The sequence below is a fragment of the Pavona decussata genome, unplaced genomic scaffold, assembly GCF_977016875.1.
Source record: "Pavona decussata unplaced genomic scaffold, jaPavDecu1.1 SCAFFOLD_48, whole genome shotgun sequence".
In the NCBI taxonomy this organism is placed as follows: domain Eukaryota; kingdom Metazoa; phylum Cnidaria; class Anthozoa; order Scleractinia; family Agariciidae; genus Pavona; species Pavona decussata.
The window spans coordinates 950,781-963,554 of record NW_028145470.1 but is presented as its reverse complement, the minus strand read 5'-3'; the positions used below and the strand labels follow the sequence as shown (position 1 = coordinate 963,554).

General features: G+C 37.4%; 2 protein-coding genes and 1 long non-coding RNA gene across 9 annotated transcripts in view; 2 read left to right on the top strand and 1 right to left on the bottom strand.

Moving 5' to 3' along the window:
• Positions 1-12,774, top strand: part of LOC146481647 (uncharacterized) — a 222,333-nt gene that overhangs the window by 134,793 nt on the left and 74,766 nt on the right. The gene's annotated exons all lie outside the window — the stretch shown is intronic.
• LOC146481649 (doublesex and mab-3 related transcription factor 3, truncated-like) overlaps positions 1-12,774 on the top strand; it is a 76,007-nt gene that overhangs the window by 10,209 nt on the left and 53,024 nt on the right. The gene's annotated exons all lie outside the window — the stretch shown is intronic.
• LOC146481650 (doublesex and mab-3 related transcription factor 3, truncated-like) overlaps positions 1-12,774 on the bottom strand; it is a 58,070-nt gene that overhangs the window by 9,576 nt on the left and 35,720 nt on the right. For 5 of the 6 annotated variants that reach the window (XM_085107695.1, XM_085107692.1, XM_085107693.1 and 2 more), the window contains 2 exons: positions 5,507-5,573; positions 2,953-3,023 (listed from right to left, as the gene is read on the bottom strand). The gene's annotated coding sequence lies outside the window, so the exon portion shown is untranslated. Of the gene's footprint in view, positions 1-2,952; positions 3,024-5,506; positions 5,574-5,695; positions 5,716-12,774 lie in introns of those variants that run through there. The other variant, XM_085107697.1, reaches the window with a different exon arrangement.

Here is a 12,774-nt window from a genome sequence, read left to right as displayed (position 1 = left end):
TTTCTTTCCTTTTCTTCTCCTGGAGGCCACTCACTTTCGAGAGATTTGATTATTAAAGAGTGTTTGACTAAGAAGTCATTCAAACGGGATTTCATGAAGGCGATCCCTTAATGGAGGTCGTGAAGAGATTCTTAATCCAGTTTTTGACTGAGAAGTGATTCACATGGGATTTTTTGGAGGTGACCGGTCTCTGACAAGAGATTCTTAATATAGCTTGTGACTTGGTCGCTTTCACCCTGAGTATTCTCTCACAGGGGTCTGACTGGCCTTCAAAAATACGTGTGTACATGTGATTTAGCCTTCTTTATTTGTTTATTACAAGCGAGTTTCGTTTATTTGTATTCACATCCATTGGCTTTTAACAGCACTTGGTTTTGGACGAATTTATAGTCAGCAGGTGGTATAATTGAGCAAATCAAGACAGATTTGGTACCTGGCTGAAATAACCTTGGCTTCAATCCATCTACTTCTAGATTCACCCCTTTGGTCACAACAAATTAATTCTGACTGACTTAAAAGTTGCGAACGTTATGCTGATGAAATAGTTGTTAATGTAATCATAGCTTTGGGGTAGTGATTTTGCAACATGAAACTGAGAGTTGAATTGGATGTTGCCTGTGTGAGTAGTAACAGAGCTTATACTGGCACGTGGCCTTTTAAAGCTCTGACAGTTTCAACAATAAGAACCCGGCGAAGTTCAAGTCGGCTCTCTGAAACGCCTAGGATCGATTTTGACTGCACCACTGTTGCGTGCGATTGCCTCACGCGAATTGCTTACAATAAAAATCAGCTCATCAACCATTAAAGCTGAACGCCTTGTTCCTTGTGTTTTTAAGCTAGCTACAGCTTAGTTTTGAGAGATCATCGTAATTAATGTGGAAAAAATGCCACTTGTTAGCTAATGGGATGCTTTGTCTACCAAATGATGATACGTCTAGCAAAAACCTGCCAATTTGTTGTGACATTCAGTTGCAGCCAAGCTACCTAAAACTTTTCTAGCTCGGTCACTCTTTTGAAGACATGCTACTCATCTCTTTCAAACTTATAAAGAACAAAGGAGATTCAGTTAGGGAGGGCGCGAGGATCACCTCATCCTCGTAAAGGATCTTAACTTATATTCTCCATATTCATACACCTTGTAATACGTTTATATTTTTTAAGGGGAAATTAAATGTTGATCACTACCAGTCAATTGAAGCAAGTTCCCCTCACTGCGCAGGCGCCTATGCCAAGCTTACGTAGTGTAAAGAGGTATGTTCAGAGAAAGAAAGGCGCCTGCAGGTTTTACCCAAAAAAACTTGCTTCATTCAGAGTCAAAGTAATTGCTGACAAAGTCTACCTTTCCCTCGCCGTAAGGATCAGTTTGTATTGCTGTTTTAAACTCATTCAAATATTTTAATTATCTGGATCCGACATTTCTTCCTGGTTTGTAATCGTGGGTTTTTTGTCTGATGTTGTCGTGGAAAATTACCAACTTGGTGATCGTGGTCTACATTGGATGGATTAAAAATTAAGTCTTAGATAACGGTTTTAGACAAAACCCAACCAAACAATGTGCGAAATTTATGTGAAATTAAGGAGCTTGATGTTTTAATCACGTGACCAACCACACCCAGTGTAGAATAAAAATGTTTTTGGACCCAACACCCAGCGGTTACCGATGAACATCTAAACCAATTTTATACACTCGATTGCAAAAACGTTGACACCTAAAAAGCATAAACCGTGAACTATGAGACCCAATGGCTTTATGGGTATAAGTGTACTAAATTTATTTGCATAATATTCTATTCTTGTGCGACGGTTTATAACCAAAATTAGTTGCACGTGGTGAATGATGGAAACTGTCCAAGCTCTCCTTAAAGTGTCCAAGTTGGCCAACAAGGGCCAATTTTTAAACACTACCCACAAATCCGTTGGGTCTCATCGTTCATGGTTTATGCTTTTTAGGTGTCAACGTTTTTGCAATTGAGTGTATAAAAACATAATAATGCCTGTTGCCAGGGTCTTAATACAGCAGATAAAGCAAGACAGAACCGTGTAACGTCTTTCCATAAAGCCAATGCTTTTTAAAGAAGGAATGGCACTAGTCAAAAGGATCAAATAATACTCAACAAGTGTAACGATTACAACCATCCCAGCGAATGTAGCGTGTAGTCAGTCACGTGACTTGGTGATGCTTACTGTTCCTTTATTCAGTCGTGTCATTCATTTTATTTCTTTGTGTTCCTCTGCTATGTTTTAAAACTCAATATTTAGAAGGTCGACTGAAAAATTTACGAACAACTTGGAGCCAGGCTTTAATTCGTTTAAGAATGAACAAAATAACAAATCATCATTTTTCCTACATAAGCTTGCCGAAAAAAATTAGTGGTCCCACTTTAGCATTAGTAACTACGTTTTATGGCGTGATGCCTCAGTGGCTTGGCAAAAGAGAACTGATTTAGAAAGCTCTTTCCAAACTTATCCTGATAGTGTTTCCTTATTTTCTTTGAATCTAGTAGGTTTTTTTTATAAAAGGGGCTGCCCAGTTTTAATTAAACAGTGCTTTGTGGAAGTCCAATTTAACTATGATAACATCTTACGTGTGTGAGGTTTCAGATTATTTCCATAAGCCACCTCTCAATTCATAAACAATAAACAAGATATGTGCTTTCGTGACTCTGAAAAGAACGGAGTAGAATTATCCCGGAAATTTACCGGCCATAAATCTTCTGAACTGATCTATTTCTAGCTGAATTAATTTGATAACATCTTAAGCATTCAGATGTTAACTTCATGTCTGTTTGCATCAAGTCAAAACTTCCCGAGATGTTTCTTAGTTCTGTGTTTAGTTTAAATAAAAACATGTTGAGTATACTACCAGAAACGCAGCAGTTTAAATATATTTGTTTGGTTATATTACTGCTACACAACACAGCACTTTAGTTTAATTCATTTGCAAAACAGTACCTCTGTAGATTAAGATGTAGTCTTGATTGAACCTTGGGCCAGAGACAATGCCTTTCTGTGAAAATCGTCACCTAGGAACAGGAAAAAGTATCTCAGAATTCAAAAGACCTCACATGTCGCACAGTTTAGGCCTCCAAAAAGTCGTTCAGCCCAATACTAGACTTTGTACACTCTACATTAATTATGGAGAAAAATCGTTTTACAGCAGGCTGCCCTCCCCGAATTAAAACATTGTAACAGGGTGTACCTCTGAATGGTTTCCGTGTAAGGCAGTCAATGTCTTCGATATTTTCAGTCTAGGCGTCGGTGTGACGCCAAATGTCCAGGAGAAAAGCGCCCGAAATAAAGATATTCGAATGAGGCAGACAGTCTGTATTTTAAGTTGAGTGGTTGGTTTGAAATTGGTCAGTTGTTTTAAGAAGTCTAAAAATTATTTATAATGTATTTCATTTTGAATACAACATGAAAGTGAGTCCTCCTGTAGCATTTTTCATTTGTTGGTCGCAGAAGCTTCAGGGATGAAGCGACTCAGAAAACCGTAGTAGCTATTTGGCGAGTTTCCGCGAAGGTTAAAAGAAAATAAATTTTCTTAATCGTTAAGCTAGCCCACAGAAACATTCACTAAACGAGCAATCTTGATCAGCTTATAAGCTATTACACAGTGATGCAAATTATCTACCTCAATATTAAATTAAAATGCCTCTCTTGGGGAAACAATGTGTACATTTAGCGGTAAAAATCGAGACAGAAATCCTCACTTGCGGACAGATCTTACAAAAATGTTAAAAAACGACGAAAGCAACAAAGAAAAAATCACGCAAACATTTCACATCAAATATCAACTTGAAACTGGAGCTAGCAATTAATGCTCGCGAGATTATTAGAAATAACTTCTGTTTAAACAGCTTTACCTGTTTCCCCCGAGAAATACGAGAGTTTTTTCCTTTCTGTGTCATTAACATTTGGAGTTGTAATGAATATGCAGAAACTAGAATCGTTTTCATGTGTTCGTTGCCTTACCCCAGTGTTCTCTACGAGCTGAGAGAACAGACGAAATTTTACCCACGCCTAAACGCTTTTTTGCTGCTAAAAGAGATTTACGCGAGAATGTGTGAATCGCAAGTAGCAGCAAAATGACTGTGTAAAATTAACTTTATGCAAAATGCAACTCTTTATTGTGATCCAAAAAGTAATTGAAATTAGTGAGACGCTTTGTTTACGACTTAAACAAGCGCCGATCGCCTTTTCTCTTATTCCGTTTATCGCGGATTTTCGCATTATTTTGTTTCCGGCCAAGCGGCTGTTTCTGAACCTCAGCGCAGATTAAATACACATTCATCACCGTTTTATGGAAGACAAATCATTTTATTACACGAACTTTTATCTTGTTTTAAGATTTTTCAATGATAACACCTCGGAAATTAATTATAGCTTTTCACCCCTCGACGTACAAAAGCAACTTTAAGCTGGATTTATGAATTTAAAGCGCTAATTGTGTCTTCTCCCATGCGTTTGCCTAAACTGAGGTAATAAGCAGCGATGATTAATCATGATATTCTCTCATTTCCTTCATATTTACGCAAAACAAGCAAATTTCATGGGTGAATTTGTTGTTTAATTTTGTCACGATGGGAGCACTGATCAAGTGCAAACAAACCAAGTAATGGTTTTGAACAAAGACAACCTTTTGCAACTCGATGAAGCTGAACCACTTGATGTTCAAAGGAGTGGAAAGGTGCAATTTTTGCACGCGGCATAAAATAAAACACAAGTTGGTTTTGTTAATCAAAACCTAGTTCCTTAATGGCGTGAAATATCGTCGCTTTTGAATAGATAAGTTTACATTACATCTTGTCTTAACAGTAATATCTAAAAATGATTAATTCTCAATTGACTTTTGGGCATATCTTGCGGCTGTTATTCAGTTTTTATTGTCCTCCTTGCACGCGAGAAATTAGTTGCAAAAATCACGAAATAAATTTTTCGTCAGTTAAAAGCCATACCTACAACAACTTGATATTTTTAAATCGGTTTCGATAACGCACATGGTAGAATATTCAGAGTAAAACGGAATTCTGTTTATAATTGATAACGTAAAGGCTTTTTTAATTCCGTAATTATTGCAAACCATTTCTCTAAGGGTTTGTTGCTGTGGTAGAACCTTTCTTGAGCACTGCTGAACGTTTTGAATTTCGAGGTTTTAAGGGAATTAAGTGCAGACGTACAGGTGCACGGACAATTTCAAAACACCAATTACGTTTTTGAGTAAATTATATGTCTGATTTTTCGCTAAAATATATCAAAGTGAATATTTGACAACAAAAATTTCAAATTGTAGGTTTCTCCAAAATTGCCGTAACGAAAGCAACCCGCAAATTGAAATTCAGCAAGTCCCAACTTCAAAAGGCAAGCTTTATTTCTAGAATTACAACCGTTTGCTAAATATTTATGAAAGCGTAAGTGCTATGATTACAAAATTGTGGATTTCCAGTCATTTTCCCATCGGGTGGTTTTAAAATCAATCAACACAAGTGTACATCGCTTGGAAACTCACCCTAATTTCTTGCCGGATTCCTTGAATGAATCAGTATCCACCGCGCGTCTTCAGTTTTACTCGCCAACTAAAATGAAAATTATATCATTAATTGTACATACTGCAGACGACGATCAAGATGAATTGATAGTAGACGTTTCTTGTGGAGTCACGAGATGAGAGAGTCAATGGAGGAATCTCTTGGTTTACCTGTTTTACTGAACAAAGCCACTCTGCAGAAATCCTTTTTAAGTTGGTGGAGACGCGCGCGTAAAAATCGATCACAAATTAGTCTTTAATGTTCATTCACCAATGTTCCAGATTACTAAATAAAAAGACAACTGCGGTTTTAATGCCGCTGCGTCTGAACCGCTGAATCGTTGAGCTTGGCAACGCTGGCGCGTTTAAAGACAAATCGGCGATTTTCAGAGTTTAGCACAAAGGATTAACTTAAGACCATGAAAAGAGGTTTAAAATGGTCGGCTTATCGTCTCTTGCTTCTTAATGTATTACTTTGCTTTCGCGAGAACTGTAATGTCAACTTTAAAGCGAAATTTCATTAACTTCGGAAGTTAGATTTCTTTCATAATTGATTTCTTAATAACTTAAGTAAGTTGACTGTCAGAACTGTCGCGCGAAAGACAAGTTTAAAAGCAGGTGCCTGGCGGATGGCTGACGGCGAGTGATTCATTTCTGTTATAATTTCACGAGTGTTTAACAAAACACGCTATTATCACTCTTCACCAATCCAACACCGTGCATTTGAAAGTTGCTCTCTTATATTGTGAAATGTGAACGGGTTAGCATATTTCTGTTAAATGCGCAACGGATTCGTTTTGCGTCTTTTGTCTTAAGTGTCGATATGTATGGCTTGATATCCCTTCTTGTGCTTATGTATATCCTAGAAATTTTACTTTCACTAAAAAGGCTTTCGACTTGTTTTACTGTCATAAAAACAATATAATTACTGTGATCTGAGTAAAACGTTTTGGATACTTCTTGCATCTGTTCTAACCGTCGTTTCCTATTGTACCAATTATCTCAAATTAGCCTTAAGGAGTTTAAAATTTATGGAAATTAAAACCGAATGAAATAATAATTGCTCCTATCTCGTGTTGAAAAGGTTCAGCGTTGGTTATGTTTTGCTTAAGGACTGGCTCATTTTTACAAAGTTGCTCCTTTTCACTGTGGGGTTTCTTTATAAGTCAGAGAAAGATAGAATTGTTTGAAAGTAGCCTTTCTCCTTTCGCATTTTTATTCAAATTAAGATATACGGTTGACTTTTAAGCGGAGAATTGTTTTTGATTAGTTACGTTTCGATTTAGTTTGATAAGATAAACGTAAGCTACGTTTGCAAAAATGTCAGTTTAAACAATGCTTTCAAAGGATATGGTAATCTGAGGCGATTTTAGCCGGTTATCGGTAATGTTTACAATGCTTCGGGTATCGTTAAATACAAATTAAGACCTATATAGAGACATAAGCCGACAGCCTTTTATTATTCTGTAGTTCATTGCCAGAAGCCTTCTAATAATTATTGTAAGTAAAACGCGGTAGATACAGAGGAGAATATGCAATAAAAACTTGTAAATTAGAACCTTTTTTTCTGAATTTAAAGAACAGTGTCTCGCCGATGATGATGAGATTTGCTTTTCTTGCTTTGGAAGTTAGCAAACTACCTTTTTTATTTTTTAATTGTTAATGCAATGTATCGGTGACTGAAACGAATCATTGTTTGATTAAGTGCTTAAGTTTCACCCCGAACCTTACAAAAGGATCTGATGAAGTTTTGAACATCAGTTGGCAACTTTGAAAGGATGCATGCATTTCATATGGTTAAAATATAGCAATTGCTACGAAAAATAATGTCATAAATTAAAACATGAAACATAATAAAATACTTTTCTTCGAACAGTTTATTTATATGGACAATTGTTTGGTTAGAAACGAATCAATAAAAATGACTGCCTTTGATTTGATGTGTTCTTCCGACATATACCCGTCATTGTACTGGTCTTCAAAACACATGTACCTCCTTAAGAATATTCCTCAAAACATCTAAGCAACAAAAGCGTTTACTTTCAAGGCTATGTTCGCGACCTGAGCCGATAATATAGCTCCGGTATTCTCCATAAAATGAAAAATGCCATATTTCATCCCTTACGTTTGACAGTGATAATATTACAAGCGACATTGTCAAATTTCGTTTGCTCAGCTAAGGTGTAGTAAAACAAAAGGCGTAAAGGGCTTCGACACTTTAAGAATTCAATAATAAAGCGTATTTGACAACAGCGATATAAACTCTTGGCATCGGTATCTTCTAACACCTCCACTTCACACATTCCCTTCCTTAGATGGCCGGGGAGTGAGTATTTTTCTCAAGTCACAAAAATTGCATAGTAGCATTTATAGTTATAAACAGTACGACCAAAGAACGCCTTGTTAACCTCAATAAGTTTGATAAAGATGAAGTAGTTACATTGTATGTTTTTACTCATTGTCCAACATACACAATACAGATAACCACGTGTTGGACTCGTGGTCCAAATTAAAGCCGCCTTGTGTAAATAATTATATTCCTTTGAATGCACGAAAGAAACTACAATGGGCTAAATTGTTCTATGGCCTCTCAAGAACTAATAATTCGTACATGTTACCTCTGAATTTTCAAATTTCCAGGAGCATCAAGTACTTTGTATCGCGCATGTACGTTTTCAGGTCTTGAAAAAGAGTAATCTTGATTTGTAACTGCTCTTCACACATACTCACAATGCGTTTCGCTTCCCACACTTTGTTAGTTTACCAGATCATTGAATAATAGCTGTTTGCTCAGAAAAAGATATTACTGTTTACTTAGCCGCCTTGTCTGACTTCTTGTATCTACATTCATTCACAATTTCGCTCGTCCCGAATGACGAAGAAGGGTGTAAAATGTTTTCAGCTGGGTTTGTTTTTTGCAGATAGCTCTTCAAAACTTCACCTGGGAACTACAAGCCTTGCTCCAGCTTCAGCAGCAATAACAAACGTTCCAGTCTTGTCGTGACTATATTCATCTCTTTCAGTAGTTGCTCATTTACAACTTATATTCTCGTGCTGTAGTGTTTATGAGCTTTGATTACAATATAATTTACAGAGAACGTTCCAGACGTACGTACATGAACTGAACCGAACGATGTCATCTATAGGACTCTTTTTTTTCCGGTCACCCGCTAATACATGCAGTAGCGCCTCGACAACTCGAAAGTTTGAGAGTGAAGAGTGTTGTAGTTGTAAGAGTCTCCAGCTTTCGTGGGATAACACTGGCGAATTTAGGGGAGCTCCCCACGGGGCCCATTGCCTTCTACAGTAGCATCTCGACAACCCCACGGGGCCAGTACATACATGAACTGAACCAAACGATGTCATCTATACGACTCTTTTTTCCGGTCACCCGCTTAATACAGTAGCATCTCGACAACTCGAAAGTTTGAAAGTGAAGAGCCTCAGAGTTGTAAATTAAAGGTCTCCAGTTACCGGCCGGGGGTTAGTACTGGCGAATTTAGGGGAGCTCCCCACGGGGCCCATTGCCTTCTACAGCAGCATCTCGACAACTCGGATGGTTAAAACTGAGGAGTCTCCAGCTACCAGGGATTAAAAAATGGCGAATTTATGGGAGCCCCCCACGGGGCACAGGACCTTCGTTCTGGTCAAATGAAAAGTGCAGTTGACTCGAGTTGGTGATAAAATTGAGTCCTACTGAGTTTGAGCCTACATCTTCACGGTTATCAAGCTTTCTATGAGAACTAAGGTCTCAGTTTTACTATCTGTAAAAGATGCCAAGTGAACGCGCCCTCGACAAGGCTAATTCTCGAAGACGAAAGAGAGTTTCAAAAGCAGTGAACAAGTGTACTTTAATTCTGTATGACGCTCGACGGCTCCTTCAAATACCATACCGCAAATCTGACTAAAAATTGGTTTATTCCCCGTTCCTTTCCACTTTTTTGTGCCAAATTCAAGTATTCAAAATTTTTAAATCTCCTGCTGTGAGGAAATACGTCTTGAGCCAAATACTGCAAAGGAAAATTTGATTAAACCACGCCCCTTCAATAAGACATTTTTCGAAGCAAATCATTAAATACTTATTAATATAAAGATGAAGCTTTCCTGATCAAAAAGGTAGTAATATTTTATCGTAATGTTGAGGAAGCTGAAGTCAAACGCTTACAAAACTCAATGGAAAATCGTTTCCTTTTTCAACTTATAACTTTTACCTTACGAAACATAGAACGGATCAATGTAGCTATGACGACCTTTTCAGATCTTGTGTTTTTAAAATTGTTTAAAAGAAAGACCATAAGAGAATGATAACCCCTTGGTTCCCCCAAGCCCAAATTCTGATGGGTGTAACCTGGGTTCTGCTCCGTATGAAATCCAATTGTGCTTCAACGGTGGATTTGAATGTTTCTTTTGCCTATATTCCCTGTAATGAGGTTTTGTCTTTCGGCATGGGGAGTTAATAGAAGAGTTCCTTACTTGACTTCCTATAATGTTTGACCATTGAACATTAGACAGATTCGGTTAAAGTAATGTGGCTTAGCCCTATTTGCGCGAACTTACCGGTGGCAATAAGCTGGTCAGATTTGTACACGAGCACATTGAGACGGCGTGACATCGAACCCTAGCGAATCATTTCTTTGTATCTTGTGTTTATACTGATGATCAAAGTCAGCATTTACTATCTCTCGCTCGCCTGCTTCTTTACGGTCAGTAAATGGAAGCTGGTGATGGTCGAACTAAGTCTTCACTGGCTGACAGTGCAGTGTACATGTGTATTGGCTATTTTATTGTCGAACATGCAGGACGCTGAGGGCAGGCAAACGTTCCATGCACCATTGATCTTAGTTTATACAATAAGATAAGTCAGGTATTTGTTCCACGTTATTTCTCACTCCGTTAGCGCTCTTTCGTTATGTCAGTCCTTTATTCCTTCGATGATCACCTCTCCCAATTACTCAATTCAACATTGGGTTAATTTGAAGTAAATCTAATGCATCATGAACGCATTAACGAATTTGTCCAAAGTATAAATTTCACTAGAATTGTTATCTCACTTAATGATGTAACAAAGCAAGCCAGTGACTCCTGCTGAAAGTTAATGCGTTTTAAGCCAATACTACAAAGTAACCACAAAGGAAATTTTTATTAAACTACTGTATGCCTCTTTAATCAGATATTTTTCGACGTTATCAAAATGTATATAAAGTTGTAGCTTTACTGATAAAAAACCGAGCACAGTGGTACAAATTGTATCAACTCTTAGGGAGCTGAACTCAAACGCTTACAAGACTGTAATGGAAAGTTATTTCCTTAAATTCTGTTTATTTACAGCTTGTAACTATTATTTCACAAAATATGGAACGAATCGATGGAGTTATAATGACCTTAAATCATGACAAAAATAGTTTTTAAAAATTGTTTCTAAGAGGTAAAAAACACGACATTAGTTTCTTGAATTCAAACAGGATAAATAGCTTTCTGTTAACTCTTCTGTCACATTATATGTGCGGTTAAATAGTATCATCTAACGGTTTTTACTGCATGGTTAAATGAACGAGTTCAAACGGTTTAAATGATATATTCTTATCGTTGAATTGTCAAGCTTTCATCCGCTGGGCCTTTGAAGCATCAGGCAGAACATTAACGCTGAAGATCGAATCCTTAGTAATATTTTGTAAAATATCGAGCAACAGACACCATTACAGCTTTTAGAAGAAAGGACCATCTTTCAGATTACATCGAGGGGCCCAAACGTTAGAGCCACCTTTTACAGGATAATAAACAGCACCACAGGAAAGTACTGCTTAGTAGTTTTCATTTGAATGGTCATACTTTCGGATTTCATCCACAGACTCAAAATCCACCCTGTACAGCATATTAAACAGCACCACAGGAAAGTACTGTAGCGCTCAATAAGCTTTTATTTGAAAGGTCACACTTTAAGACTTCATCGACAGACTCAAAACAATCTTGTACAGAGTAATAAACAGCACCACAAGAAAGTACTGCTCAGTAGCTTTCATTTGAATTGTCACACTTTAGGACTTCATCGACAGACTCAAAAGTTAGAACCACATTGTACAGCATATTAAACAGCACCACAAGAAAGTACTGCTCAGTAGCTTTCATTTGAATTGTCACACTTTAGGACTTCATCCACAGATTCAAAAGTTAGAACCACATTGTACAGCATAATAAACAGCACCACAGGAAGGTACTGCTCAGAAGCTTTCATTTGAATAGTCACACTTTAGGATTTCATCTACAGACTCAAAAGTTAGAACCATCTTGTACAGCATAACAAACAGCAACACAGGAAGGTACCACTTTCACCTGAATGGTCACTCTTTTGGATTGCATCCGCAATTTAATCTATAATTAGCTTTACCAAAAAAACCCAGTCGTTTTGAACATACGAGTGCGCTTTCCGTCACAACACGAGAAGAAAAGGTCCTACCTTTCTTGCAAGTTCTTTTTTGTTTTCTCTCCTACAGAGATCAAAAGCTTTTAAACGCTTTCGTTGAATGTTCGGGGCGCAAGCTAAATGAAAGTTCCTTACGTTCAAGATGAAAATCAAGCACTACTGAAACAAAATAAGAACTTAAATCATAGTAGAAAGAAAACCACCGGCTATGGTCAGCATGCGCTCTGTTTGGTGCTTGTGCATACAATGTCTCTTAAAGTTTGACCACTGACACTCTCGATTAGAAACCGTGATACAGTCTGATACTGCTTGACTAGCAAGGAGCCTAAAATCTTAGTTTCTTTGTTAAAAAGCGCCTTATCGATTGATTTGTTGTGTGCACAGCTGAGTCGGTTTGTTTACAGCTATTTGTTATAGCGCTCTTTTTCATTGTATACAAAAAGTACAATACGATTGTTTTATTGCCAGCAACGGAGCTCAAAGTTATTGAAAATCAGTCAATAAAGGGCGATATTGAGGTCTTTTCTGGCTCATCACCTGTTTTGACTGAAAGGAGCGCACCCGACACTGTGAGTTATCACACTTCCAATCAGGCAATAAATTGCTGGGATCATAGTTCTATTCAGTGTGTGTTAACACAGCTGTATCTTATGGTCCTAATATATCAGTTATATAGCTGACCTGCTTAGTGACACCGCTAATAAAAAGTTGTGATTGTGTATTTAAGCAAGTGAGAAGAAGTCAATCAGGCATCTTAGCCAAAAGCAATTTAATTCTTAGTAATATTTTGTAAAATATCGAGAAACAGACACCATCACAGCTTTCAGAA